Raw genomic sequence first — 26,297 nt, forward strand, 5'->3', positions numbered from 1 at the left:
GCCTTTGCCTTGATGACAGCTTTGCACACTCTTGACATTCTCTCAACCAGCTTCACCTGGAATGCTTTTCCAACAGTCTTGAAGGAGTTCCCACATAATGCTGAGCACTTGTTGGCTGCTTTTCCTTCACTCTGCGGTCCAACTCATCCCAAACCATCTCAAGGCAAACAGCATTGCAGTCTGTATCGTCAAATTCCAGTGATTAGACGCCACGGCATCTACTGTGCCATTAACTGACAGATTGCTATAACATATGATGTGATTAGCTGACAGGTAAAATAACTATCCAGACGATGCAAGATCTGTCAGGCGTCAAAAGATTTAAGCACTGGAACGCGACCCATGTGTTCACTAACAGATCACGTGACTTGTATCTGCTCTGTGATTGGACGATACAGACCGCGAGGCTCATGGTTAGTGTAGGTTTTGGGACTCTCTGAAACAAGGAACTGATGGTAAAAACACGATTTCTCAACACAGATGTTGAAACCGATGGGCACTACATCAACAATCTCGGTAGAAAATAGAACATCTACGTTTCACAGTAATAACGCTAATATTTTATATCATCAAGGGATTTGAGTATTGAGAATCCACTTTCAGAACCCCTCACTGCAGTCCTATTGCTATGCCCCGCCCCCCTTGGTTACGGTTGCAACCTCTGACAATCGTTTCCAGGGAAACCCATTTCCCCATTCTAACTAGTGGAGAAATAACAATCTGTTATTTTTGAACAACTAATTTTACTGACTTGAGAGTCATGATTCGTTTTTCTTAGTGACTCGTAAATTTTCGTCATTCGTTTGACCTGTTGGCCGCAATGAATTGTACAGCAGGATTAATACGCGCTCCTCTGGTGACTCCGGTGACGTACTCCAACCAACAACTGTGTCATAAATAATCACAGACAAAATAGATCATGCTGCAGTCAGCACATGAAAAAGGTATGTTTAGAACTGATAATTGATCGCATGCTGCAAGAATGTTATTGAATGTTATGATGGACACAGCTTTGTAGAACCAAAACATACACAGCCTCTGCTCAACAAACTCGAAAATTAATATTTTGGGGTGCTGCAGTTCGCAAACGATAATGTGTTTACCACCCTCACAGCAGTCAAGCTATGCATTCCGCCAAGAGTCATTCACAAACTAGTCCGATTGAGGCCACAACTAGACCTTGTTTCAAATGTACCAAGAAATAATTGTATTTGTATGCATAGCAATCAACAAACACATTGTTTAAAGCACACTTTTTACAAGTCTCAGTCACAAATGACAGCTCCAATAATCCCTTTATGGTTTACGACATGTGAACGAGAGGCTTGCAGAATCATGACTATTTCAAGTTTTCAGTTCATCGTTCGCAGGTAGGAGGTCCTGGGTGTTCTGGGCATTACTGACTCAAATTAACTAAAAATAGTCTAAAGATTTTTTATTTTGACTGAATGAGTCAGTAAAATGAGCCGAATCTCATCACTAATGGGAGTTGTATTCATAACATGGCTAACTTAGCTAGCGAACATTGAGAAAAACTATTATATTAAGTGGCTAGCTAGCGTTAGCAACGTTTGATGGTCAATACACTTTAGTCACGCAGGTGCCATTTTGAAACGACAGCGAGGCTGAGGGGGGAGGTCCTAGGGGGGAATCCCAGAAGACGCTAGTCAAAACACCAAATGGACTACTAGGGTTAGGAGCTAACCCTAACCACCAAATGGACTACTAGGGTTAGGAGCTAACCCTAACCCTAACCACCAAATGGACTACTAGGGTTAGGAGCTAACCCTAACCACCAAATGGACTACTAGGGTTAAGAGCTAACCCTAACCCTAACCACCAAATGGACTACTAGGGTTAGGAGCTAACTCTAACCACCAAATGGACTACTAGGGTTAGGAGCTAACCCTAACCACCAAATGGACTACTAGGGTTAGGAGCTAACCCTAACCCTAACCACCAAATGGACTACTAGGGTTAGGAGCTAACCCTAACCACCAAATGGACTACTAGGGTTAGGAGCTAACCCTAACCACCAAATGGACTACTAGGGTTAGGAGCTAACCCTAACCACCAAATGGACTACTAGGGTTAGGAGCTAACCCTAACCACCAAATGGACTACTAGGGTTAGGAGCTAACCCTAACCACCAAATGGACTACTAGGGTTAGGAGCTAACCCTAACCACCAAATGGACTACTAGGGTTAGGAGCTAACCCTAACCACCAAATGGACTACTAGGGTTAGGAGCTAACCCTAACCACCAAATGGACTACTAGGGTTAGGAGCTAACCCTAACCCTAACCACCAAATGGACTACTAGGGTTAGGAGCTAACCCTAACCACCAAATGGACTACTAGGGTTAGGAGCTAACCCTAACCCTAACCACCAAATGGACTACTAGGGTTAGGAGCTAACCCTAACCCTAACCACCAAATGGACTACTAGGGTTAGGAGCTAACCCTAACCCTAACCACCAAATGGACTACTAGGGTTAGGAGCTAACCCTAACCCTAACCACCAAATGGACTACTAGGGTTAGGAGCTAACCCTAACCACCAAATGGACTACTAGGGTTAGGAGCTAACCCTAACCACCAAATGGACTACTAGGGTTAGGAGCTAACCCTAACCACCAAATGGACTACTAGGGTTAGGAGCTAACCCTAACCACCAAATGGACTACTAGGGTTAGGAGCTAACCCTAACCACCAAATGGACTACTAGGGTTAGGAGCCAACCCTAACCACCAAATGGACTACTAGGGTTAGGAGCTAACCCTAACCACCAAATGGACTACTAGGGTTAGGAGCTAACCCTAACCACCAAATGGACTACTAGGGTTAGGAGCTAACCCTAACCACCAAATGGACTACTAGGGTTAGGAGCTAACCCTAACCCTAACCACCAAATGGACTACTAGGGTTAGGAGCTAACCCTAACCACCAAATGGACTACTAGGGTTAGGAGCTAACCCTAACCACCAAATGGACTACTAGGGTTAGGAGCCAACCCTAACCACCAAATGGACTACTAGGGTTAGGAGCCAACCCTAACCACCAAATGGACTACTAGGGTTAGGAGCCAAACCCTAACCACCAAATGGACTACTAGGGTTAGGGAGCTAACCCTAACCCTAACCACCAAATGGACTACTAGGGTTAGGAGCTAACCCTAACCACCAAATGCACTACTAGGGTTAGGAGCTAACCCTAACCCTAACCACCAAATGGACTACTAGGGTTAGGAGCTAACCCTAACCCTAACCCTAACCACCAAATGGACTACTAGGGTTAGGAGCTAACCCTAACCCTAACCACCAAATGGACTACTAGGGTTAGGAGCTAACCCTAACCCTAACCACCAAAATGGACTACTAGGGTTAGGAGCTAACCCTAACCCTAACCACCAAATGGACTACTAGGGTTAGGAGCTAACCCTAACCCTAACCACCAAATGGACTACTAGGGTTAGGAGCTAACCCTAACCCTAACCACCAAATGGACTACTAGGGTTAGGAGCTAACCCTAACCCTAACCACCAAATGCACTACTAGGGTTAGGAGCTAACCCTAACCCTAACCACCAAATGCACTACTAGGGTTAGGAGCTAACCCTAACCCTAACCACCAAATGGACTACTAGGGTTAGGAGCTAACCCTAACCACCAAATGGACTACTAGGGTTAGGAGCTAACCCTAACCCTAACCACCAAATGGACTACTAGGGTTAGGAGCTAACCCTAACCCTAACCACCAAATGGACTACTAGGGTTAGGAGCTAACCCTAACCCTAACCACCAAATGGACTACTAGGGTTAGGAGCTAACCCTAACCCTAACCACCAAATGGACTACTAGGGTTAGGAGCTAACCCTAACCACCAAATGGACTACTAGGGTTAGGAGCTAACCCTAACCACCAAATGGACTACTAGGGTTAGGAGCTAACCCTAACCACCAAATGGACTACTAGGGTTAGGAGCTAACCCTAACCCTAACCACCAAATGGACTACTAGGGTTAGGAGCTAACCCTAACCCTAACCACCAAATGGACTACTAGGGTTAGGAGCTAACCCTAACCACCAAATGGACTACTAGGGTTAGGAGCTAACCCTAACCCTAACCACCAAATGGACTACTAGGGTTAGGAGCTAACCCTAACCACCAAATGGACTACTAGGGTTAGGAGCTAACCCTAACCACCAAAATGGACTACTAGGGTTAGGAGCTAACCCTAACCACCAAATGGACTACTAGGGTTAGGAGCTAACCCTAACCCTAACCACCAAATGGACTACTAGGGTTAGGAGCTAACCCTAACCCTAACCACCAAATGGACTACTAGGGTTAGGAGCTAACCCTAACCACCAAATGGACTACTAGGGTTAGGAGCCAACCCTAACCACCAAATGGACTACTAGGGTTAGGAGCTAACCCTAACCCTAACCACCAAATGCACTACTAGGGTTAGGAGCCAACCCTAACCCTAACCACCAAATGGACTACTAGGGTTAGGAGCCAACCCTAACCACCAAATGGACTACTAGGGTTAGGAGCTAACCCTAACCACCAAATGGACTACTAGGGTTAGGAGCTAACCCTAACCACCAAATGGACTACTAGGGTTAGGAGCTAACCCTAACCACCAAATGGACTACTAGGGTTAGGAGCAACAACCCTAACCACCAAATGGACTACTAGGGTTAGAGCCAACCCTAACCCTAACCACCAAATGGACTACTATGGTTAGGAGCTAACCCTAACCCTAACCACCAAAATGGACTACTAGGGTTAGGAGCTAACCCTAACCACCAAAATGGACTACTAGGGTTAGGAGCTAACCCTAACCACCAAAATGGACTACTAGGGTTAGGAGCTAACCCTAACCCTAACCACCAAATGGACTACTAGGGTTAGGAGCTAACCCTAACCCTAACCACCAAATGGACTACTAGGGTTAGGAGCCAACCCTAACCACCAAATGGACTACTAGGGTTAGGAGCTAACCCTAACCACCAAATGGACTACTAGGGTTAGGAGCTAACCCTAACCACCAAATGGACTACTAGGGTTAGGAGCTAACCCTAACCACCAAATGGACTACTAGGGTTAGGAGCTAACCCTAACCACCAAATGGACTACTAGGGTTAGGAGCTAACCCTAACCACCAAATGGACTACTAGGGTTAGGAGCTAACCCTAACCCTAACCACCAAATGGACTACTAGGGTTAGGAGCTAACCCTAACCCTAACCACCAAATGGACTACTAGGGTTAGGAGCTAACCCTAACCACCAAATGGACTACTAGGGTTAGGAGCCAACCCTAACCACCAAATGGACTACTAGGGTTAGGAGCTAACCCTAACCACCAAATGGACTACTAGGGTTAGGAGCCAACCCTAACCACCAAATGGACTACTAGGGTTAGGAGCTAACCCTAACCACCAAATGGACTACTAGGGTTAGGAGCTAACCCTAACCACCAAATGCACTACTAGGGTTAGGAGCTAACCCTAACCCTAACCACCAAATGGACTACTAGGTTAGGAGCTAACCCCTAACCCTAACCACCAAATGGACTACTAGGGTTAGGAGCCAACCCCTAACCCTAACCACCAAATGGACTACTAGGGTTAGGAGCTAACCCTAACCCTAACCACCAAAATGGACTACTAGGGTTAGGAGCTAACCCTAACCACCAAATGGACTACTAGGGTTAGGAGCTAACCCTAACCACCAAATGGACTACTAGGGTTAGGAGCTAACCCTAACCCTAACCACCAAATGGACTACTAGGGTTAGGAGCTAACCCTAACCACCAAATGGACTACTAGGGTTAGGAGCTAACCCTAACCCTAACCACCAAATGCACTACTAGGGTTAGGAGCTAACCCTAACCCTAACCACCAAATGGACTACTAGGGTTAGGAGCTAACCCTAACCCTAACCACCAAATGGACTACTAGGGTTAGGAGCTAACCCTAACCACCAAATGGACTACTAGGGTTAGGAGCTAACCCTAACCACCAAATGGACTACTAGGGTTAGGAGCTAACCCTAACCCTAACCACCAAATGCACTACTAGGGTTAGGAGCTAACCCTAACCCTAACCACCAAATGGACTACTAGGGTTAGGAGCCAACCCTAACCCTAACCACCAAATGGACTACTAGGGTTAGAGCCAACCCTAACCACCAAATGCACTACTAGGGTTAGGAGCTAACCCTAACCCTAACCACCAAATGGACTACTAGGGTTAGGAGCTAACCCTAACCACCAAATGCACTACTAGGGTTAGGAGCTAACCCTAACCCTAACCACCAAATGGACTACTAGGGTTAGGAGCTAACCCTAACCACCAAATGGACTACTAGGGTTAGGAGCTAACCCTAACCCTAACCACCAAATGGACTACTAGGGTTAGGAGCTAACCCTAACCCTAACCACCAAATGGACTACTAGGGTTAGGAGCTAACCCTAACCCTAACCACCAAATGGACTACTAGGGTTAGGAGCTAACCACCTAACCACCAAAATGGACTACTAGGGTTAGGAGCTAACCCTAACCACCAAATGGACTACTAGGGTTAGGAGCTACCAACCCTAACCACCAAATGGACTACTAGGGTTAGGAGCCAACCCTAACCCTAACCACCAAATGGACTACTAGGGTTAGGAGCTAACCCTAACCACCAAATGGACTACTAGGGTTAGGAGCTAACCCTAACCACCAAATGGACTACTAGGGTTAGGAGCCAACCCTAACCCTAACCACCAAATGGACTACTAGGGTTAGGAGCTAACCCTAACCACCAAATGGACTACTAGGGTTAGGAGCTAACCCTAACCACCAAATGGACTACTAGGGTTAGAGCTAACCCCTAACCCTAACCACCAAATGGACTACTAGGGTTAGGAGCCAACCCTAACCACCAAATGGACTACTAGGGTTAGGAGCTAACCCTAACCCTAACCACCAAATGCACTACTAGGGTTAGGAGCTAACCCTAACCCTAACCACCAAATGGACTACTAGGGTTAGGAGCTAACCCTAACCCTAACCACCAAATGGACTACTAGTTTAAAACTGTTGCCGGCTATAACATCGACTTATATCGATAAATGGGCAGATGAAGTCATCCAACTAAAAGGTTACAGTAACTGGATCGAGGGTTACTTTTTCTAATGTAGTCTTAGCCTAATTAAAATAAAGGTTAAATAACATTTGTAATCTCATTCCTTCGCATTGAGCCATGCACGACTCAAATGGCAAGTGTGGTGGTATATGCATTCTAGTCGTGTGCTGGGATGCCACGAAACGCACAAATAGAAGGTCGGCTACTGCATGTTTGTAAAACTTACCCAATTACCATTTTCATTTGCATCCAGAATAATTAAATGTTCCAATAATCAATAGCCACTCTGCCATATTCAAAATGTTGCTGAAATGACACCACATTATATTCAAGTTCAGTCTGTTTCAGTTTGCAAAATAATTTCAAATATGCTTGCTAAACGCACTGCTGAAATGCAAATGGATTTTCAATTGGATTTAATAGACCAAAATGGTATAATTTTGGCTCTACCAGTTACAATAACAATAATAATAATAATAATAATACACAGTACTTTAAAATATATTTTTTCACTACTAAAAATCCATAATGCACCAAGTCTGGAACCAAAAGGACCCTGAACAGCTTCTACCCCCAAGTCATAAGACTGCTAAATAATTAGTTAAAATAGTTAACCAAATAGCTCCCCGGACTATCTGCATTGACCTAACTCTTTTGACTCATCACATTCGCTGCTGTTACTGTTAATTATCTATCCTGTTGCCTAGTCACTTTATCCCTACCTATATGTACATATCTACCTCCATTACATCGTATCCCTGCACATTGACTCGGTCCTGGTACCCCTTGTATATAGCCAAGTTATCACCTCGTATCCCTGCACATTGACTCGGTCCTGGTACCCTGCTGTATATAGCCATGTTATTACCTGGTCCATATTTGCAGTGTTGACTCTTCTTTTTCAAGACCTCTGTAATCCGCCCTGGCATGCTGTCAATTAACTTCTGGCCCACATCCTGACTGATGGCAGCCCATTCTTGCATAATCAATGCTTGGAGTTTGTCAGAATTTGTGGGGTTTTGTTTGTCCACCCGCCTCTTGAGGATCGACCACAAGTTCTCAATGGGATTAAGATCTGGGGAGTTTCCTGGCCATGGACCCAAAATGTTGATGTTTTGTTCCCCGAGCCACTTAATTATCCCTTTTGCCTTATGGCAAGGTGCTCCATCATGCTGGAAAAGGCATTGGTCGTCACCAAACTGTTCTTGGATGGTTGGGAGAAGTTGCTCTCGGAGGATGTGTTGGTACCATTCTTTATTCATGGCTGTGTTCTTAGGCAAAATTGTGAGTGAGCCTACTCCCTTGGCTGAGAAGCAACCCCACACATGAATGGTCTCATGATGCTTTACTGTTGGCATGACACAGGACTGATGGTAGCGCTCACCTTGTCTTCTCTGAACAAGCTTTTTTCCGGATGCCCCAAACAATCGGAAAGGGGATTCATCAGAGAAAATGACTTTACCCCAGTCCTCTGCAGTCCAATCCCTGTACCTTTTGCAGAATATCAGTCTGTCCCTGATGTTTTTCCTGGAGAGAAGTGGCTTCCTCGCTGCACTTCTTGACACCAGGCCATCCTCCAAAAGTCTTTGCCTCACTGTGCGTGCAGATGCACTCACACCTGCCTGCTGCCATTCCTGAGCAAGCTCTGCACTGGTGGTGCCCCGATCCCGCAGCTGAATCAACTTTAGGAGACGGTCCTGGCGCTTGCTGGACTTTATTGGGCGCCCTGAAGCCTTCTTCACAACAATTGAACCCCTCAAGTTCTTGATGATCCGATAAATGGTTGATTTAGGTGCAATCTTACTAGCAGCAATATCCTTGCCTGTGAAGCCCTTTCTGTGCAAAGCAATGATGATGGCACGTGTTTCCTTGCAGGTAACCATGGTTAACAGAGGAAGAACAATGATTTCAAGCACCACCCTCCTTTTAAAGCTTCCAGTCTGTTATTCTAACTCAATCAGCATGACAGAGTGATCTCCAGCCTTGCCCTCATCAACACTCTCACCTGTGTTAACGAGAGAATCACTGACATGATGTCAGCTGGTCCTTTTGTGGCAGGGCTGAAATGCAGTGGAAATGTTTTTGGGGGATTAAGTTCATTTTCATGGCAGAGGGACTTTGCAATTAATCTGATCACTCTTCATGACATTCTGGAGTATATGCAAATTGCCATAATAAAAACTGAGGCAGCAGACTGTGAAAATTAATATTTGTGTCATTCTCAAAACTTTTGACCACGACTGTACAGTTTAGCAAGTTCTAGAACACATCTACTAACAATTTAAAATCTTACTGAATGTAGTTCATGTTTCATCCATCCTGGTGCAGGCAGACGGAAGGCGACCATGTTTCATCCATCCTGGTGCAGGCAGACGGAAGGCGACCATGTTTCATCCATACTGGTGCAGGCAGACGGAAGGCGACCATGTTTCATCCATCCTACCAGCCCGGTATGACCCCGGTATGACCCCAATGCATAGTAATCAAGCCTACTACTGTTGTGTCGTCTGCAAACTTGATGATTGAATTGGAGGCGTGCCTGGCCACCCAGTCATGGGTGAACAGGGAGTACAGGAGGGGGCTGAGCATGCACCCTTGTGGGGCCCCAGTGTTGAGGATCAGCGAAGCGGAGATGTTGTTTCCTACCTTCACCACCTGGGGGCCGCCAGTCAGGAAGTCCAGGACCCAGTTGCACAGGGCGGGGTTTCCGACCCAGGGCCCCGAGCTTAATGATGAGCTTGGAGGGTACTATTGTGTTGAATGCTGAGCTATAGTCAATGAACAGCATTCTTACATAGGTATTCCTCTTGTCCAGATGGGATAGGGCAGTGTGCAGTGTGATGGCGATTGCATCGTCTGTGGATCTATTGGGGCGGTAAGCAAATTGAAGTGGGTCTAGGGTGACAGGTAAGGTAGAGGTGATATGATCCTTGACTAGTCTCTCAAAGCACTTCATGATGACAGAGGTGAGTTCTACGGAGCGATAGTCATTTAGTTCAGTTACCTTTGCTTTCTTGGGTACAGGAACAATGGTGGCCATCTTGAAGCATGTGGGAACAGCAGACTGGGAAAGGGAGAGATTGAATATGTCCATAAACACACCAGCCAGCTGGTCTGCACATGCTCTGAGGACGCGGCTAGGGATGCCGTCTGGGCCGGCAGCCTTGCAGGGGTTAACATGCTTCAATGTCTTAATCACGTTGGCCACGGAGAAGGAGAGGCCACAGTCCTTGGTAGTGGGCCTAGTCGGTGGCACTGTGTTATCCTCAAAGCGGGTGAAGAAGGTGTTTAGCTTGTCTGGAAGCGAGACGTCGGTGTCGGCAACGTGGCTGGTTTTCCTTTTGTAGTCCGTGATTGTCTGTAGACCCTGCCACATACGTCTCGTGTCTGAGCCGTTGAATTGCGACTCCACTTTGTCTCTATACTGATGTTTTGCCAGTTTAATTGCCTTGCGGAGTGAGTAGCTACACTGTTTGTATTCTGCCATATTCCCAGTCACCTTGCCATGGTTAAATGCGGTGGTTCGCGTTATAAGCATTCATAATGTCCACTTTACATGGACAATATGATGTTCAGCCAACTACAGTCCAACTGCCTCTAGTCTAGATGATTTACTGTAATATAGATGATTTACTGTAATATAGATGATTTACTGTAATATAGATGATTTACTGTAATATACCATCACCAACACTACCAGTAAAACATTTCTCTATATCCACCAACAGAGGCTCTCCCAAGCCAAGCATTACCCAGGAGAAGCAGCCTGCCTGTATCCTCTGGAGCATTACCCTGGAGAAGCAGGACTTTTGCTGGACCCCAGGAAGAGTAGCTGCTGCCTTGGCAGCAGCTAATGGGGATCTATAATAAATACAAATACAAATAAATACAAATACACAGGTGCACCTTGTGCTGGGGACAATAAAAGGCCACTTGTGCAGGTTTGTCACACAACACAATGCCACAGATGTCTCATGTTTTGAGGGAGCGTGCAACTGGCATGCTGACTGCCGGAATGTCCACCAGAGCTGTTGCCAGAGAATTGAATGGAAGTACATCCAACCGGCCTCACAACTGCAGACCGTGTGTAACCACGCCAGCCCAGGACCTCCACATCCGGCTTCTTCACCTGGTTTCCTTATTTATTTATTTTATTGTATTTATTTAACCTTTATTTAACCAGGTAAGCCAGTTGAGAACAAGTTCTCATTTACCACTGCGACCTGGCCAAGATAAAGCAAAGCAGTGCGATAAAAACAACAGAGTTACATATGGGGTAAAACAAAACATAAAGTCAAAAATACAACAGAAAATATATATACAATGTGTTCAAATGTAGCAAGTTATGGAGGTAAGGCAATAAATTGGCCATAGTGCAAAATAATTACAATTAGTATTAACACTGGCATGATAGATGTGCAAGAGATGATGTGCAAATAGAGATACTGGAGTGCAAATGAGCAAAATAAATAACAATATGGGGATGAGGTAGTTGGGTGGGCTAATTTCAGATGGGCTGTGTACAGGTGCAGTGATCGGTAAGGTGCTCTGACAACTGATGCTTAAAGTTAGTGAGGGAGATAAGAGTCTCCAGCTTCAGAGATTTTTGCAATTCGTTAGTCATTTTAGCAGACGCTCTTATCCAGAGCGACTTACAGTTATTGAGTGCCTACAATTTTTGTCTTTGTTTTTTCATACTGGCCCCCCGTGGGAATCGAACCCACAACCCTGGCGTTGCAAACTCCATGCTCTACCAACTGAGCTACATCCCTGCCGGCCATTCCCTCCCCTACCCTGGACGACACTGTGCCAATTGTGCGCCGCCCCATGGGTCGATATACCTGCTGGAGCGCAGACTACGGGTGGGTGTTGCTATGGTGACCAATGAGCTAAGATAAGGCGGGGATTTGCCTAGCAGTGATTTATAGATGACCTGGAGCCAGTGGGTTTGGCGACAAATATGTAGTGAGGGCCAGCCAACGAGAGCGAACAGGTCACAGTGATGGGTAGTATATGGAAGCTTTGGTGACAAAACGGATGGCACTGTGATAGACTACATAGACTACATCCAATTTGCTGAGTAGAGTGTTGGAGGCTATTTTGTAAATGACATCGCCGAAGTCAAGGATCGGTTGGATAGTCAGTTTTACGAGGGCATGTTTGGCAGCATGAGTGAAGGAGGCTTTGTTGCGAAATAGGAAGCCGATTCTAGATTTAACTAGAGAGAGAGATACAGATAGAGAGAGAGAGATACAGAGAGAGATACATACAGAGAGAGATACAGAGAGAGATACAGAGAGAGAGAGAGATACAGAGAGAGAGAGATACAGAGAGAGAGAGATACAGAGAGAGAGAGAGATACAGAGAGAGATACAGAGAGATACAGAGATACAACGAGAGAGAGAGATACAACGAGAGAGAGAGATACAACGAGAGAGAGAGATACAACAAGAGAGAAAAGAAGGATAATGCCTCTGTATTAATCTAAATCTATTATAGACATTGTATCCCTGTTAGAAGCTACAGCCAGCCACGTCTCCTTTCCAGTTGTTGTGGTGACAGGCAGACTGTGGGGCCCAGTGGCAGCGCATCGGCCCCTCTTCCCCATCAGGCAGACTGTGGGGCCCAGTGGCAGCGCATCGGCCCCTCTTCCCCATCATGTGATTCTATTCAGCTCTGCTGGCGCAACACTGATGACCTGCTGCACGTGAGTCTCATTGTTGTACAAAAAAACTGGACAAATGGACTCTAGACAGTCAAAACTGGACCGTCAAACGATACAAATCTCCAATTCAAAGAGTTACTAATGGAACCACAAACAAAGAAATCAGGACTGTGTCTTCCCTCTCCATGTTGGTATTTTGTACAGAAGCTGAGCTGTTCTATCTGAACCCAACAGCAGTAATCCACTCTAGCGTCGCCCTCATGTCGCCCTCATGTCGGTGCTAGCAGGCTAGATAGTGCTAGGTATGCATAGCCAATCCAGTTGGGGCTGGAAACGAGTGACCTTTGATTGGTCAATAGCAATGCAATGTCCCGGAGTATGTAAAAGTTCAGCTTTCCACAACTTTGGTCCCGCCCTGTTCAAGCTCCCTGCCAATTCTTGCATGCCCAATGGTCCCCGCCAACTTCGCTTCCCTTCATTGAAAGTGAATGGGGCTCCGTTGTTTCATCGCCCCCAACGTGCTAGATGGATTTCTACCATACACCCTGTCAACCCGATAACTCACTGGCTAGTAAAAGTAACTCATCCACCTATATATCAGTGGACAAAGGATGGATCCCTATCCATCCATCGGTGTAGCTAGCTGGTAAGTGGTAACGGCTTGGCTCTAGCTGTTCAGCAGGCTGGTGCTGAAACCTGCAAGTATTTCGATAGCTATCTTGCTGTCCCAGTCGGTCCCGTTACGTGGAGAGAGAAGAGAGCGAGAGAAATAACCTATTTTGCACGTCTTTCGCTGCTAGCTACCCAGTAACTAAATAGCTAGCTAGTTAATTAGCTAAAGCATCTGGACTTGATTAGCCAGCGGCAGTGACAGTGTAGCCTCCATAGGTAGCTAGCTAACGTTAGACGGCCTGGATAGTGACGAAACTTGGCTAAGGTAGCTAACTTTGACGTTACTTCGAACAAACATAGCTAAAGCCCCTTCGGTTTAAAACACACAACGTTTTTGTGTTACATGAATATACATTCACCTTTTGATAAAATGACTCACCATAAAACTCAGTCAAGTCTCTCGTCTTGTCCAGGTATGGGTCTGTGTGTGTCCTGGCTGCACTTGACAAGAGCGCCACAGCAGAGTAGAGCTAGCCATAGAGATAAATAGAGGACTCCTCTTTGTATCTGTGCCATTATAGCGTCTGTGAGCATGGGCAGCTTCATTTTTTGAGCCAATCTCAATTTTGAAGTAGTACATTTTCTCCATGATTAACTGATCCCTTCTGATGACCCGGTTGGACATGACTTCAACAGGGTCACCAGCAGGGATCAGTCCCACCCAGTTGACTACATAAAAAATGGTGGACGCCCTCAATTGCGCTGCCCACGCTACCTTTTGGCCACGTGAGGCCTCTATCCTTCTCTATGGCTAGAGCGTGTTCAACATTGAGCACCTATGTGAAGCTAGCCTCAATAAGGATTAGCCACAAGAGTGGAATTTGCGTTTCGCCTTCAAAATAAAAGTCCATAGTTGAAAACGATGCAAATTTATACAAATAATGGAATCATGCCATATTTGGACTAGATAATGCTAAACAAGGTTGGAATGTTATATAAATTCAACAAAATACAATTATTAGTTAATTTGACAAAAAAAAGTCAATTATTTAACTAGGCAAGTCAGTTAAGAACAAATTCTTATTTACAATGACGGCCTACACCGGCCAAACCCAGACGACGCTGGGTCAATTGTGCGCCGCCCTATGGGACTCCCAATCACGGCCGGTTGTGATACAGCCTGGAATCGAACCAGGGGGTCTGTAGTGACGCCTCAAGCACTGAGATGTAGTGCCTTAGACCGCTGCACCACTCGGGAACCTTACCAGTCAACCTACATGAAACCACTGGGAAATGAGCCCCCCGTGTAGCTCAGTTGGTAGAGCATGCCGTTTACAACGCCAGGGTTGTGGGTTCGATTCCCACGGGGGGCCAGTATGAAAAAATTTAAAATGTAATTTTAAATATATAAATGTATGCACTCACTAACTGTAAGTTGCTCTGGATAAGAGTGTCTGCTAAATTACTAAAATGTAATTAAGCTTACCAGTCAACCTACCTGAAACCACTGGGAAATGAGCCACATTAAGCTTACCAGTCAACCTACCTGAAACCACTGGGAAATGAGCCACATTAAGCTTACCAGTCAACCTACCTGAAACCACTGGGAAATGAGCCACATTAAGCTTACCAGTCAACCTACTATGCGTATTGGACATGCATATGGTACTGTACAGCCTTACCTATGGATAGTGGATCCAATAAATGGTGTATCAGTCTACTCAGTGACACCCACAGAACACAACTGTGAAGAGTTTACACAAATATTACCGTCTTAGCTCTAATTGCGGGATTGTGGGATTGTGGGAAATCACCTCCCCAGCAGTAACGGTGCGTGGGTAAAATCACTGGGGAAGCAAAGCCATATTACAACCTGTGTTGTGATAATTGCGTTGTTTGCTCTATAACCTGTTAGTTCATATGCCTTGACACCGTGATATATAGGCCTAAAGGCCGAGACAATAAGAAGACACAGTGGCAGAATAAATTCAACCACACCTTTGTTTCATCACAAAACCAGAGAGCAACATCTGTCTGGTGGAGTCCACAAAGCATATTGCATCTAACAAACAGTTACATGGCCTACAGCACGGTCAATCAAGTTAATGTTTCCGACATTTTAGGACTACTAAACTCTTGATTTAGAACATCGAAGTTACCGCAAGTCGCAAAGAAAACAGGAACTGCCTCTACTATTCCAGCACCATTTCAACATCATCAAAACTTTGGTATTTTATTAGGATCCCCATTAGCTGTTGCAAAAGCAGCAGCTACTCTTCCTGGGGTCCACAGAACATGAAACATGACATAATACAGAACAGTAATAGACAAGAACAGCTCAAGGACAGAACTACATAAATGTTTTAAAAGACACACATAGCCTACAAATCAATATATACACACAAACTATCTAGGTCAAATAGGGGAGAGACGTTGTGCTGGGAGGTGTTGCTTTATATGTTATTTTAAACCAGGTTTACTGTTCATTTGAGCAATATGAGATGGAAGGGAGTTCCATGCAATAATGGCTCTATATACAGTGCATTCAGAAAGTATTCAGACACCTTGATTTTTTCCATATTTTGTTATGTTACAGCTTTATTCTAAAATGGATTAAATAGTTGTTTTCCCCTCATCAATGTACACAATATACCCCAAAATGACAAAGCAAAAACCGGTTTTTATAAATTTTTGCAAATTTATAAAAAACAGAAAGCTGAAATATCACATTTACGTAAGTATTCAGACCCTTTACTCAGTACTTTGTTGAATCACCTTTGGCAGCGATTACAGCCTCAAGTCGTCTTGGGTATGACGCTACAAGCTTGGCACACCTGTATTTGGAGAGTTTCTCCCATTTTTCTCTGCATATCCTATCAAGCTCTCATCAAGGATCTCTGTACTTTGCGCCGTTCATCTTTCCCTCGATCATGACTAGTCTCCCAGTCCCTGCTGCTGAAAAATATCCCCACAGCATGATGCTGCCACCACCACGCTTCACCGTAGGGATGGTGCCAGGTTTCCTCCAGACGTGACCCTTTGCATTCAGGCCAAAGAGTTCAATCTTGGTTTCATCAGACCAGAGAATCTTGTTTCTCATGGTCTGAGAGTCTTTAGGTGCCTTTTGGCAAACTCCAAGCGGACTGTCATGTGCCTTTTACTGAGAAGTGGCTTCCGTCTGACCACTGTACCATAAAGGTCTGATTGGTGGAGTGCTGCAGAAATGGTTGTCCTTCTGGAAGGTTCTCCCATCTCCACAGAGGAACTCTAGAGCTCTGTCAGAGTGACCATCGGGTTCTTGGTCACCTCCCTGACCAAGGCCCTTCTCCCCCGATTGCTCAGTTTGGCCGGGCGGCCAGCTCTAGGAAGGGTCTTGGTGATTCCAAACTTCCTCCATTTAAGAATGATGGAGGCCACTGTGTTCTTGGGGACCTTCAATGCTGCAGACATGTTTTGATACCCTTACCCAGATCTGTGGCTCGACACAATCCTGTCTCGGAGCTCTACGGACAATTCCTTCGATCTCGTGGCATGGTTTTTGCTCTGACATGCACTGTCAACTGCGGGACCTTATATAGACAGGTGTGTGCCTTTCAAAATCATGTACAATCAATTTAATTTACCACAGGTGGACTCCATTCAAGTTGTAGAAACATCTAAAGGATGTTCTAAAAACCTGTTTCCGCTTTGTCATTATGGGGTATTGTGTGTAGATTGATGAGGATTTTTATTTCTTTCAAAATAAGTGATGCTGATTAAAGAAGCAATAAAACTGGCCTTCTTGAGACTAGTTGAGTATCTGGAGCATCAGCAATTGTGGGTTCGATTACAGGCTCAATATGGTCATAAACAAATAACTTTCTTCTGAAACTCGTCAGTCTATTCTTGTTCTGTGAAATGAAGGCTATTCCATGCGAGAACTTGCCAAGAAACGGAAGATCTCGTACAATGCTGTGTACTACTCCCTTCACAGAACAGCGCAAACTGGCTCTAACCAGAATAGAAAGAGGAGTGGGAGGCCCCGGTGCACAACTGAGCAAGAGGACAAATACATTAGAGTGTCTAGTTTGAGAAACAGGCGCCTCACAGGTCCTCAACTGGCAGCTTCATTAAATAGTACCCGCAAAACACCAGTCTCAACGTCAACAGTGAAGAGGCGACTCCGGGATGCCGACCCTCTAGGCAGAGCCGCAAAGAAAAAGCCATATCTCAGACTGCCCATCTTAATCTTTTATTTTTATTGGCCAGTCTGAGATATGGCTTTTTCTTTGCAACTCTGCCTAGAAGGTCCGTTGTGATCACCCACCAGGCAATATTGTTTGTTTCCATGTTTAGAAGCTTTTCTTGTTTTGTATCGTTCAATGTTCTACGTCATTAAACTCACTAGCTGCACTTGCTTCCTGACTCCCTGTCTACATTACAAGTACATGCAATTTTCACATGTTCCACACTCTGTTTGTAGCCAGTTGATGTGATAAGTCTTGTGGGTTGACAGAAATACTTTCCCCAAAACATTCTCAATTAAATGTTAACTGCAAAGTAACTGCAAACAATTATTTACCATGAACTGAGCAGCAGTACAGAACCATCACTAGACCAGAACATTAGAATACACATTCCAGAAGCATCACTAGACCAGAACATTAGAATACACATTCCAGAAGCATCACTAGACCAGAACATTAGAATACACATTCCAGAAGCATCACTAGACCAGAACATTAGAATACACATTCCAGAAGCATCACTAGACCAGAACATTAGAATACACATTCCAGAAGCATCACTAGACCAGAACATTAGAATACACATTACAGAAGCATCACTAGACCAGCACATTAGAATACACATTCCAGAAGCATCACTAGACCAGAACATTAGAATACACATTCCAGAAGCATCACTAGACCAGAACATTAGAATACACATTCCAGAAGCATCACTAGACCAGAACATTAGAATACACATTCCAGAAGCATCACTAGACCAGAACATTAGAATACACATTCCAGAAGCATCACTAGACCAGAACATTAGAATACACATTCCAGAAGCATCACTAGACCAGAACATTAGAATACACATTCCAGAAGCATCACTAGACCAGAACATTAGAATACACATTCCAGAAGCATCACTAGACCAGCACATTAGAATACACATTCCAGAAGCATCACTAGACCAGAACATTAGAATACACATTCCAGAAGCATCACTAGACCAGCACATTAGAATACACTTTCCAGAAGCATCACTAGACCAGCACATTAGAATACACATTCCAGAAGCATCACTAGACCAGAACATTAGAATACACATTCCAGAAGCATCACTAGACCAGCACATTAGAATACACATTCCAGAAGCATCACTAGACCAGAACATTAGAATACACATTCCAGAAGCATCACTAGACCAGAACATTAGAATACACATTCCAGAAGCATCACTAGACCAGAACATTAGAATACACATTCCAGAAGCATCACTAGACCAGAACATTAGAATACACATTCCAGAAGCATCACTAGACCAGAACATTAGAATACACATTCCAGAAGCATCACTAGACCAGAACATTAGAATAAACATTCCAGAAGCATCACTAGACCAGCATATTAGAATACACATTCCTCACTCGCTACATGCACCACCACTCACTACGGCCCCTGACCAATCCGCTCAAGAAAGAAATGGGCCCGCGGCTGAATGGAGTTGATGATCCCTGCCGTAGAGGATATTAAGCAGCAGCAAAGCTATACTTGAGTGGAAAATAACCAACAGATACAGTAAGCTTACTTGAAAGTAAGGCTAGGTAGCCTAGCAGTTAACAGCATTGGGACAGTACCCGAAAGGTCAGTGTTGCGAATCCCTGAGCTGACTAGGTGAAAAATCTGTCGATGTGCCCTTGAGAAAGGGACTTCGCTCTAATTGCTCCTGTAAGTCGCTCTGGATAAGAGCGTCTGCTAAATGACAAATAAAATGTACCTCACGACAAAGTTAACACTGTAGGCCTGTACATTTTGAATGAATAACATAGAAACAAACTACTGATAACTATGTCTAATTGAACACAGAGTAAAACTGTAAATAAATGTGAATTGGATAGCCAATGGCATGGGTTCTCAAATTGGGGTCCTCGGTGTGAAGGAATCCGCTCTGATGACAGAATGGAGAGAATAGAGGACGAGAAGAGAAAGGAAGATGGAAGAGAGAGAGAGAGGAGAAAGGAAGATGGAAGAGAGAGAGAGAGAGGAGAAAGGAAGATGGAAGAGAGAGAGAGAGAGGAGAAAGGAAGATGGAAGAGAGAGAGGAGAAAGGAAGATGGAAGAGAGAGAGAGGAGAAAGACTAAGGGGAAGAGGGGTGAATGAGGAGATCATGGAGAGGAGATAATGAAGAGAGAGACACTGCTGATATGATCCAAAGAAAACATGTTACAGCCTACAATGATTGTGTCCTTTAGAGTTTAGCCTGTTAATTATTCCAGGAAGTAACATCAAGATAAATCATCTATTTTCCAGGGTGACCATGAAGGCTTCTTCAGGATAAAAGGACAGGACACAGCTAAAACCGATACAATAACGTACATTACATCTACATAGCCCTAACATGGAATGAGAAACAGTATCTTTGTTTTCCTATATATAGTCACACTATGGAGATGATGTTTATCCAGCTATTGGGTGTTGCTGCTGGTTAAGGTGTAGAGAGAGAGGTCAGAGGTCACGAGTGGGTTATTTTTTTTATTTTATTTTTTTGGGGGGGTAGATCAGCTTAATATTGCAGATAGATTGTAACTTCCATCAATGTCATTGCCTGCATCACTTCCAATCCCCCATGTTTTATATATATATATATATATATATATATATATATATATATATATATACACACATACTCATACACACATACATACACACATACATACACATATACACACCCACATACATACATACATACATACATACATACATACATACATACATACATACATATCCTTTTAAAATATATATATATTCCCCTTTATTACTTTCCAACCCCACCACCCTTTCCCTACTTGGAGTAAACTAGTGAACAACAACGCCTAGGCCTCTACTTCCAGCTTATACTTACTATATACATTTTATGGACACAGTCAATTTTGTTTGTTCTTTCTCCTGAACTTCTTCTACTCTCAACCTCTCCGATCATTTTCATGATGTCCATCCGGTTTGCTTCTATATGCCATATCTTTCTAACTGTGCTCTTTCCCAAAAGCTCCCAACATACAGCCTATATACTTATTATGGACACAGTATGCTTACATTATTAGTTATCTTGTTATTATTTGTTGTTAGTTGTTATTAGTCCCATCCTTCAGCTCCATTCAATACCTCCCATCTATCTCTTAACACCATCCATATAGGATTTCTATTTGCCATATATATTTCAACTGTACTGTGATGTCTTACAAAAGTTCTGAACCTTTCTATTCTCATTGTTTCAACAGATTGTGAATTAAAAATAAACATTTTTGCTAAAAGTATTATTATATTATTGATCGATTGACTATGACTTTTCAGATCACCCAGTAGTGCTATCTGCAGGGTTAGCTCCAGGTAAATATTGCAATCATTTAGCCATTCCTGGACCTGTGTCCAAAAACAAGCTACAAATGGACAGAACCAAAACAAATGATCTAATGATTCTGTCTCTTCACAGCAAAATCTGCAGAGCTGGGAAGATTGTATCCACAATATAAATAACGGCAGGTAGCTTAGTGGGTAAGAGCGTTGTGTCAGTAACCGAAAGGTCGCTGGTTCTAATCCCCGAGCTGACTAGGTGAAAAATCTGTCGATGTGCCCTTAAGCAAGGCACCTAACCCTAATTGCTCCTGTAAGTCGCTCTGGATAAGAGCGTCTGCTAAAAATGTAAATGTATAACATCCTATTGGTAGCAAGAATTTTATATAATAATTTAAATTGAAAAATTCAAAGTTTTGAATCCGGTGTCGTTTTGCGTATCAGTTCATAAACACTATGCCATGGGATCGGTACGTCAAAAATCTCTTCCCAACTATTTTGCAATCTATATGGTACGGCTGTCAATCCTTTGGTCCTTAAATGAAACTGGTATACTTTTTTATTTATCACAGTTTTCTTTAACCAATTATGTTCTTTAATGCAAGGCCGACAGACAAGTTCCTTACTTTTTCCCCCTTCCATTTTTGCGGTAAGGCTGCAATTATTTGGTTGTAATTTTGGGTAGAGCAGACATTTCCATATGTTTTTGTTAGCTGCATGTGCGACATAACGCCACCAGTCCTACCGATGATATCATTCACAAAGATTATACCTTTTTTAAACATTTTGTCAAAAAAAAAAGTTTTTTTGTCAATTAGTATATTTGAGTTTAACCACAATATTTGTTGCATTATTTGTTCTGTCGTTTCTGGAGGATTAAATTGAAATTGCAACCAACTTTCTATGGCTTGTTTTAGAAATAGTGATATCTGGGAGATGATTTCCTTTTCAAATAACTGAAAGTGAGAGGTTGTAATCTGAATAAAGGGAAAAAGGCCATTCTTGAACATGGGGTGAGACAATCTTACTAATTTGCTAGAGAACCAGTTCGGATTTAAGTATAACTTTTGTATGACTGAAGCTTTTAGTGATAGGTCTAATGCTTTAATATTTAATTATTTCTGTCCTCCGAATTCATATTCATTATATAAATAGGCACGTTTACTTTTGTCTGGCTTGCCATTCCAAATAAAATGGAATATTTTTTTCTCATATAATTTTAAAAAACTGTTCGCTAGGCGTAGGCAAGACCATAAGCAAATAGGTAAACTGGGATAATACTAAAGAGTTAATCAAGGTGATTTTTCCACAAATTGACAGGCACCCACCTTTCCATGGTAGCAAGATCTTATCTATTTTTGCTAACTTTCTATTATAATTTATTGAAGTGAGATCATTTATTTCCTTTGGGATATGTATTCCGAGTATATCCACATCACCAACAGACCATTTCATTGGTAAACTACATGGCAATGTAAAAATTGTATTTTTTTATTGATCCAATACGTAATATAGTACATTTGTCATAATTTGGTTGTAATCCAGAGAGGTCACGAGTGTTTGTGAGACAAGGACACAAGATCAAATACCAGTCATGGTTTGTGAGCGAGGAAGATATACTGTTAACCAAGGAGCGTGACATCCAATACATATGGAGTATACATACTTAGCCCTGCCGAGGAAGGGCAGATCTTCATCTTATTGGCTGAGGAGGAGGAGTATACCTAGTGATCTGATTGGCTGAGCTGCAGTGTGAGGTGTTGTTGCGTAACCGCGGGTTATGTTGGTGTTCTGTTCTGTTTCCAGGTGACAGCGTCTAACGAGGGTTCTGGCCCAACAACCTGACAGATCCTCTGATTGGAATGTTAATTTAGCTTCTGTTAACAAGTAGAGAGAGAGAGAGAGAGCGAAAGAGGGGAGGAAGGGGGGGGAGAGAGATAGAGTGAAAGAGGGGAGGGGGAGAGAGAGAGAGAGCGAAAGGGGGGGTAGAGAGAGAACGAAAAGGGGGGTGGGGGGTGGGGGGAGAGAGAGAGCGAAAGGGGGGGTAAGAGAGAGAGCGAAAAGGGGTGGGTGGGGGGGGAGAGGGTGGGGGGAGTGTGATTCACCATTCTTCAATATTTACCCAGTCTTACAGCTGCAGAAGACCCAACAGAGGGCTTGCTTGTCTGAGGGGGGGAATGTCTACTCATGGGGTTGTGGGGTTTCTGAACCAACAAACAGCTAAAGAGAGGAAAGGAATCACACCTCTGTTTTCCTGACTGGTCTGTGTCAGGTCCGGGCTTAACATCTCCAAGGAGACTCCCGTTGCCAGAGGACACTTTCTTCGATTTCTACGGTGAGTGACGTATCTCCATGGCTGGTTGGTTGGGTCGAGAACAGCTCCTTTCTCCAGGGAAGGGGGAGACCCCTTCAGGGATGGATCCCTGCTGAGCACCGGCCAGTCGGCTGTGGAGAGCCGACAAGGCAGCAACACTTCCACCAGACCAGAGGGGCTGTGGAGAGCCGACACGGCAGCAACACTTCCACCAGACCAGAGGGGCTGTGGAGAGCCGACAAGGCAGCAACACTTCCACCAGACCAGAGGGGCTGTGGAGAGCCGACACGGCAGCAACACTTCCACCAGGCCAGAGGGGCTGTGGAGAGCCGACACGGCAGCAACACTTCCACCAGACCAGAGGGGCTGTGGAGAGCCGACACGGCAGCAACACTTCCACCAGACCAGAGGGGCTGTGGAGAGCCGACAAGGCAGCAACACTTCCACCAGACCAGAGGGGCTGTGGAGAGCCGACACGGCAGCAACACTTCCACCAGGCCAGAGGGGCTGTGGAGAGCCGACACGGCAGCAACACTTCCACCAGACCAGAGGGGCTGTGGAGAGCCGACACGGCAGCAACACTTCCACCAGGCCAGAGGGGCTGTGGAGAGCCGACACGGCAGCAACACTTCCACCAGGCCAGAGGGGCTGTGGAGAGCCGACACGGCAGCAACACTTCCACCAGGCCAGAGGGGCTGTGGAGAGCCGACACGGCAGCAACACTTCCACCAGGCCAGAGGGGCTGTGGAGAGCCGACACGGCAGCAACACTTCCACCAGGCCAGAGGGGCTGTGGAGAGCCGACAGTAGCTTGTGTAGGTTTGCTCCTTGCTTGCTATGAGTAGCACCTTTGCCCCTGTAGTCCTCCACAAACAAGCAGTTGCTACATTGAAAGTCAGCGCAGTTCACACTGTCCCGGAACAAAGCAAAATAAACACAGCTCCTGCAGCGCTGGAAACGTTCAATAGTGACCTCCACTTGAGACCGCCGAGCCAGCTAGGCTAGACCAGCTGGGCTTCCATGTCTCTCCCCCTATGTGGAATCTGGCAGGATCCCGGGGCAGACAGCAGCGCTGGGCTTCCATGTCTCTCCCCCTATGTGGAATCTGGCAGGATCCCGGGGCAGACAGCAGCGCTGGGCTTCCATGTCTCTCCCCCTATGTGGAATCTGGCAGAATCCCAGGACAGACAGAAGCGCTCACAACAACAGAGTATATAAAAACACTGTCAGCATTACAAAAACAATGACCCGTGGTCACTCGTTCAGCTTTCAGCATTAAACAACAAACACACGTCGTGCTCAGATGGCGTCAGGGTTTGTAGGCCTACGTCAGGGTTGGAGTCCACAACACCATCAGACACCATCAGACACTATCAGACACCATCAGACACCATCAGACACCAGTAACAACACCATGCTAGGGTTAGGGTTAGACACAATCAGACACCATCAGACACCATGCTAGGGTTAGGGTTAGACACATTAAGACACCATCAGACACCATCAGACACCATGCAAGGGTTAGGGTTAGACACCATCAGACACCATCAGACACCATCAGACACCATGCCAGGGTTAGGGTTAGACACCATCAGACATCATCAGACATCATCAGACACCATGCTAGGGTTAGGGTTAGACACCATCAGACACCATCAGACACCATGCTAGGGTTAGGGTTAGACACTGTCAGACACCAGTAACAACACCATGCTAGGGTTAGGGTTAGACACCATCAGACACCAGTAACAACACCATGCTAGGGTTAGGGTTAGACACCATCAGACACCAGTAACAACACCATGCTAGGGTTAGGGTTAGACACCATCAGACACCATCAGACACCATGCTAGGGTTAGGGTTAGACACCATCAGACACCATGCTAGGGTTAGGGTTAGACACCATCAGACACCATCAGACACCAGTAACAACACCATGCTAGGGTTAGGGTTAGACACCATCAGACACCAGTAACAACACCATGCTAGGGTTAGGGTTAGACACCATCAGACACCATCAGACACCATGCTAGGGTTAGGGTTAGACACCATCAGACACCATCAGACACCAGTAACAACACCATGCTAGGGTTAGGGTTAGACACCATCAGACACCAGTAACAACACCATGCTAGGGTTAGGGTTAGACACCATCAGACACCAGTAACAACACCATGCTAGGGTTAGGGTTAGACACCATCAGACACCATCAGACACCATGCTAGGGTTAGGGTTAGACACCATCAGACACCATCAGACACCATGCTAGGGTTAGGGTTAGACACCATCAGACACCATCAGACACCAGTAACAACACCATGCTAGGGTTAGGGTTAGACACCATCAGACACCAGTAACAACACCATGCTAGGGTTAGGGTTAGACACCATCAGACACCAGTAACAACACCACGCTAGCAGACACCATCAGACACCAGTAACAACATGTTGGAGTCCACAACACCGTGCTAGGGTTAGGGTTAGACACCATCAGACACCAGTAACAACACCATGCTAGGGTTAGGGTTAGACACCATCAGACACCAGTATCATCATGTTGTAGTCCACAACACCGTGCTAGCATACACCATCAGACACCAGTAACAACACCATGCTAGCAGACACCATCAGACACCAGTATCATCATGTTGTAGTTAACAACACCACGCTAGCAGACACAATCAGACACCAGTAAAACCATGGTGTAGTCCACAACACCACGCTAGCAGACACCATCAGACACCAGTATCATCATGTTGTAGTTAACAACACCACGCTAGCAGACACAATCAGACACCAGTAAAACCATGGTGTAGTCCACAACACCACGCTAGCAGACACAATCAGACACCAGTAAAACCATGGTGTAGTCCACAACACCACACTAGCAGACACCAGTAACATCATGTTGTAGTTAACAACACCACGCTAGCAGACACCATCAGACACCAGTAAAACCATGGTGTAGTCCACAACACCACGCTAGCAGACACCATCAGACACCAGT

At 44.9% G+C, this 26,297-nt stretch overlaps 1 protein-coding gene, 1 long non-coding RNA gene and 1 other non-coding gene across 3 annotated transcripts in view; 2 read left to right on the forward strand and 1 right to left on the reverse strand.

Annotated features, from left to right (window-relative positions):
* Positions 1-13,956, reverse strand: part of LOC121546644 (monocarboxylate transporter 1-like) — a 105,777-nt gene extending 91,821 nt beyond the window's left edge. Inside the window, exon 1 of the mRNA XM_045209586.1 lies at positions 13,855-13,956. The gene's annotated coding sequence lies outside the window, so the exon portion shown is untranslated. The remainder of the gene's footprint in view (positions 1-13,854) is intronic.
* LOC123482305 lies at positions 234-10,989 on the forward strand. Its single transcript, XR_006657664.1, has 3 exons — positions 234-944; positions 9,467-9,599; positions 10,867-10,989. It is a non-coding gene; the product is annotated as an uncharacterized LOC123482305 (long non-coding RNA).
* A 756-nt stretch (positions 13,957-14,712) lies between the features above and the next one.
* Positions 14,713-14,788, forward strand: trnav-uac. Its single transcript has one exon. It is a non-coding gene; the product is annotated as a tRNA-Val (tRNA).
* The last annotated feature ends 11,509 nt before the right edge of the window (positions 14,789-26,297 follow it).

The sequence above is a fragment of the Coregonus clupeaformis genome, chromosome 30 (assembly GCF_020615455.1).
Source record: "Coregonus clupeaformis isolate EN_2021a chromosome 30, ASM2061545v1, whole genome shotgun sequence".
Classification (NCBI taxonomy): domain Eukaryota; kingdom Metazoa; phylum Chordata; class Actinopteri; order Salmoniformes; family Salmonidae; genus Coregonus; species Coregonus clupeaformis.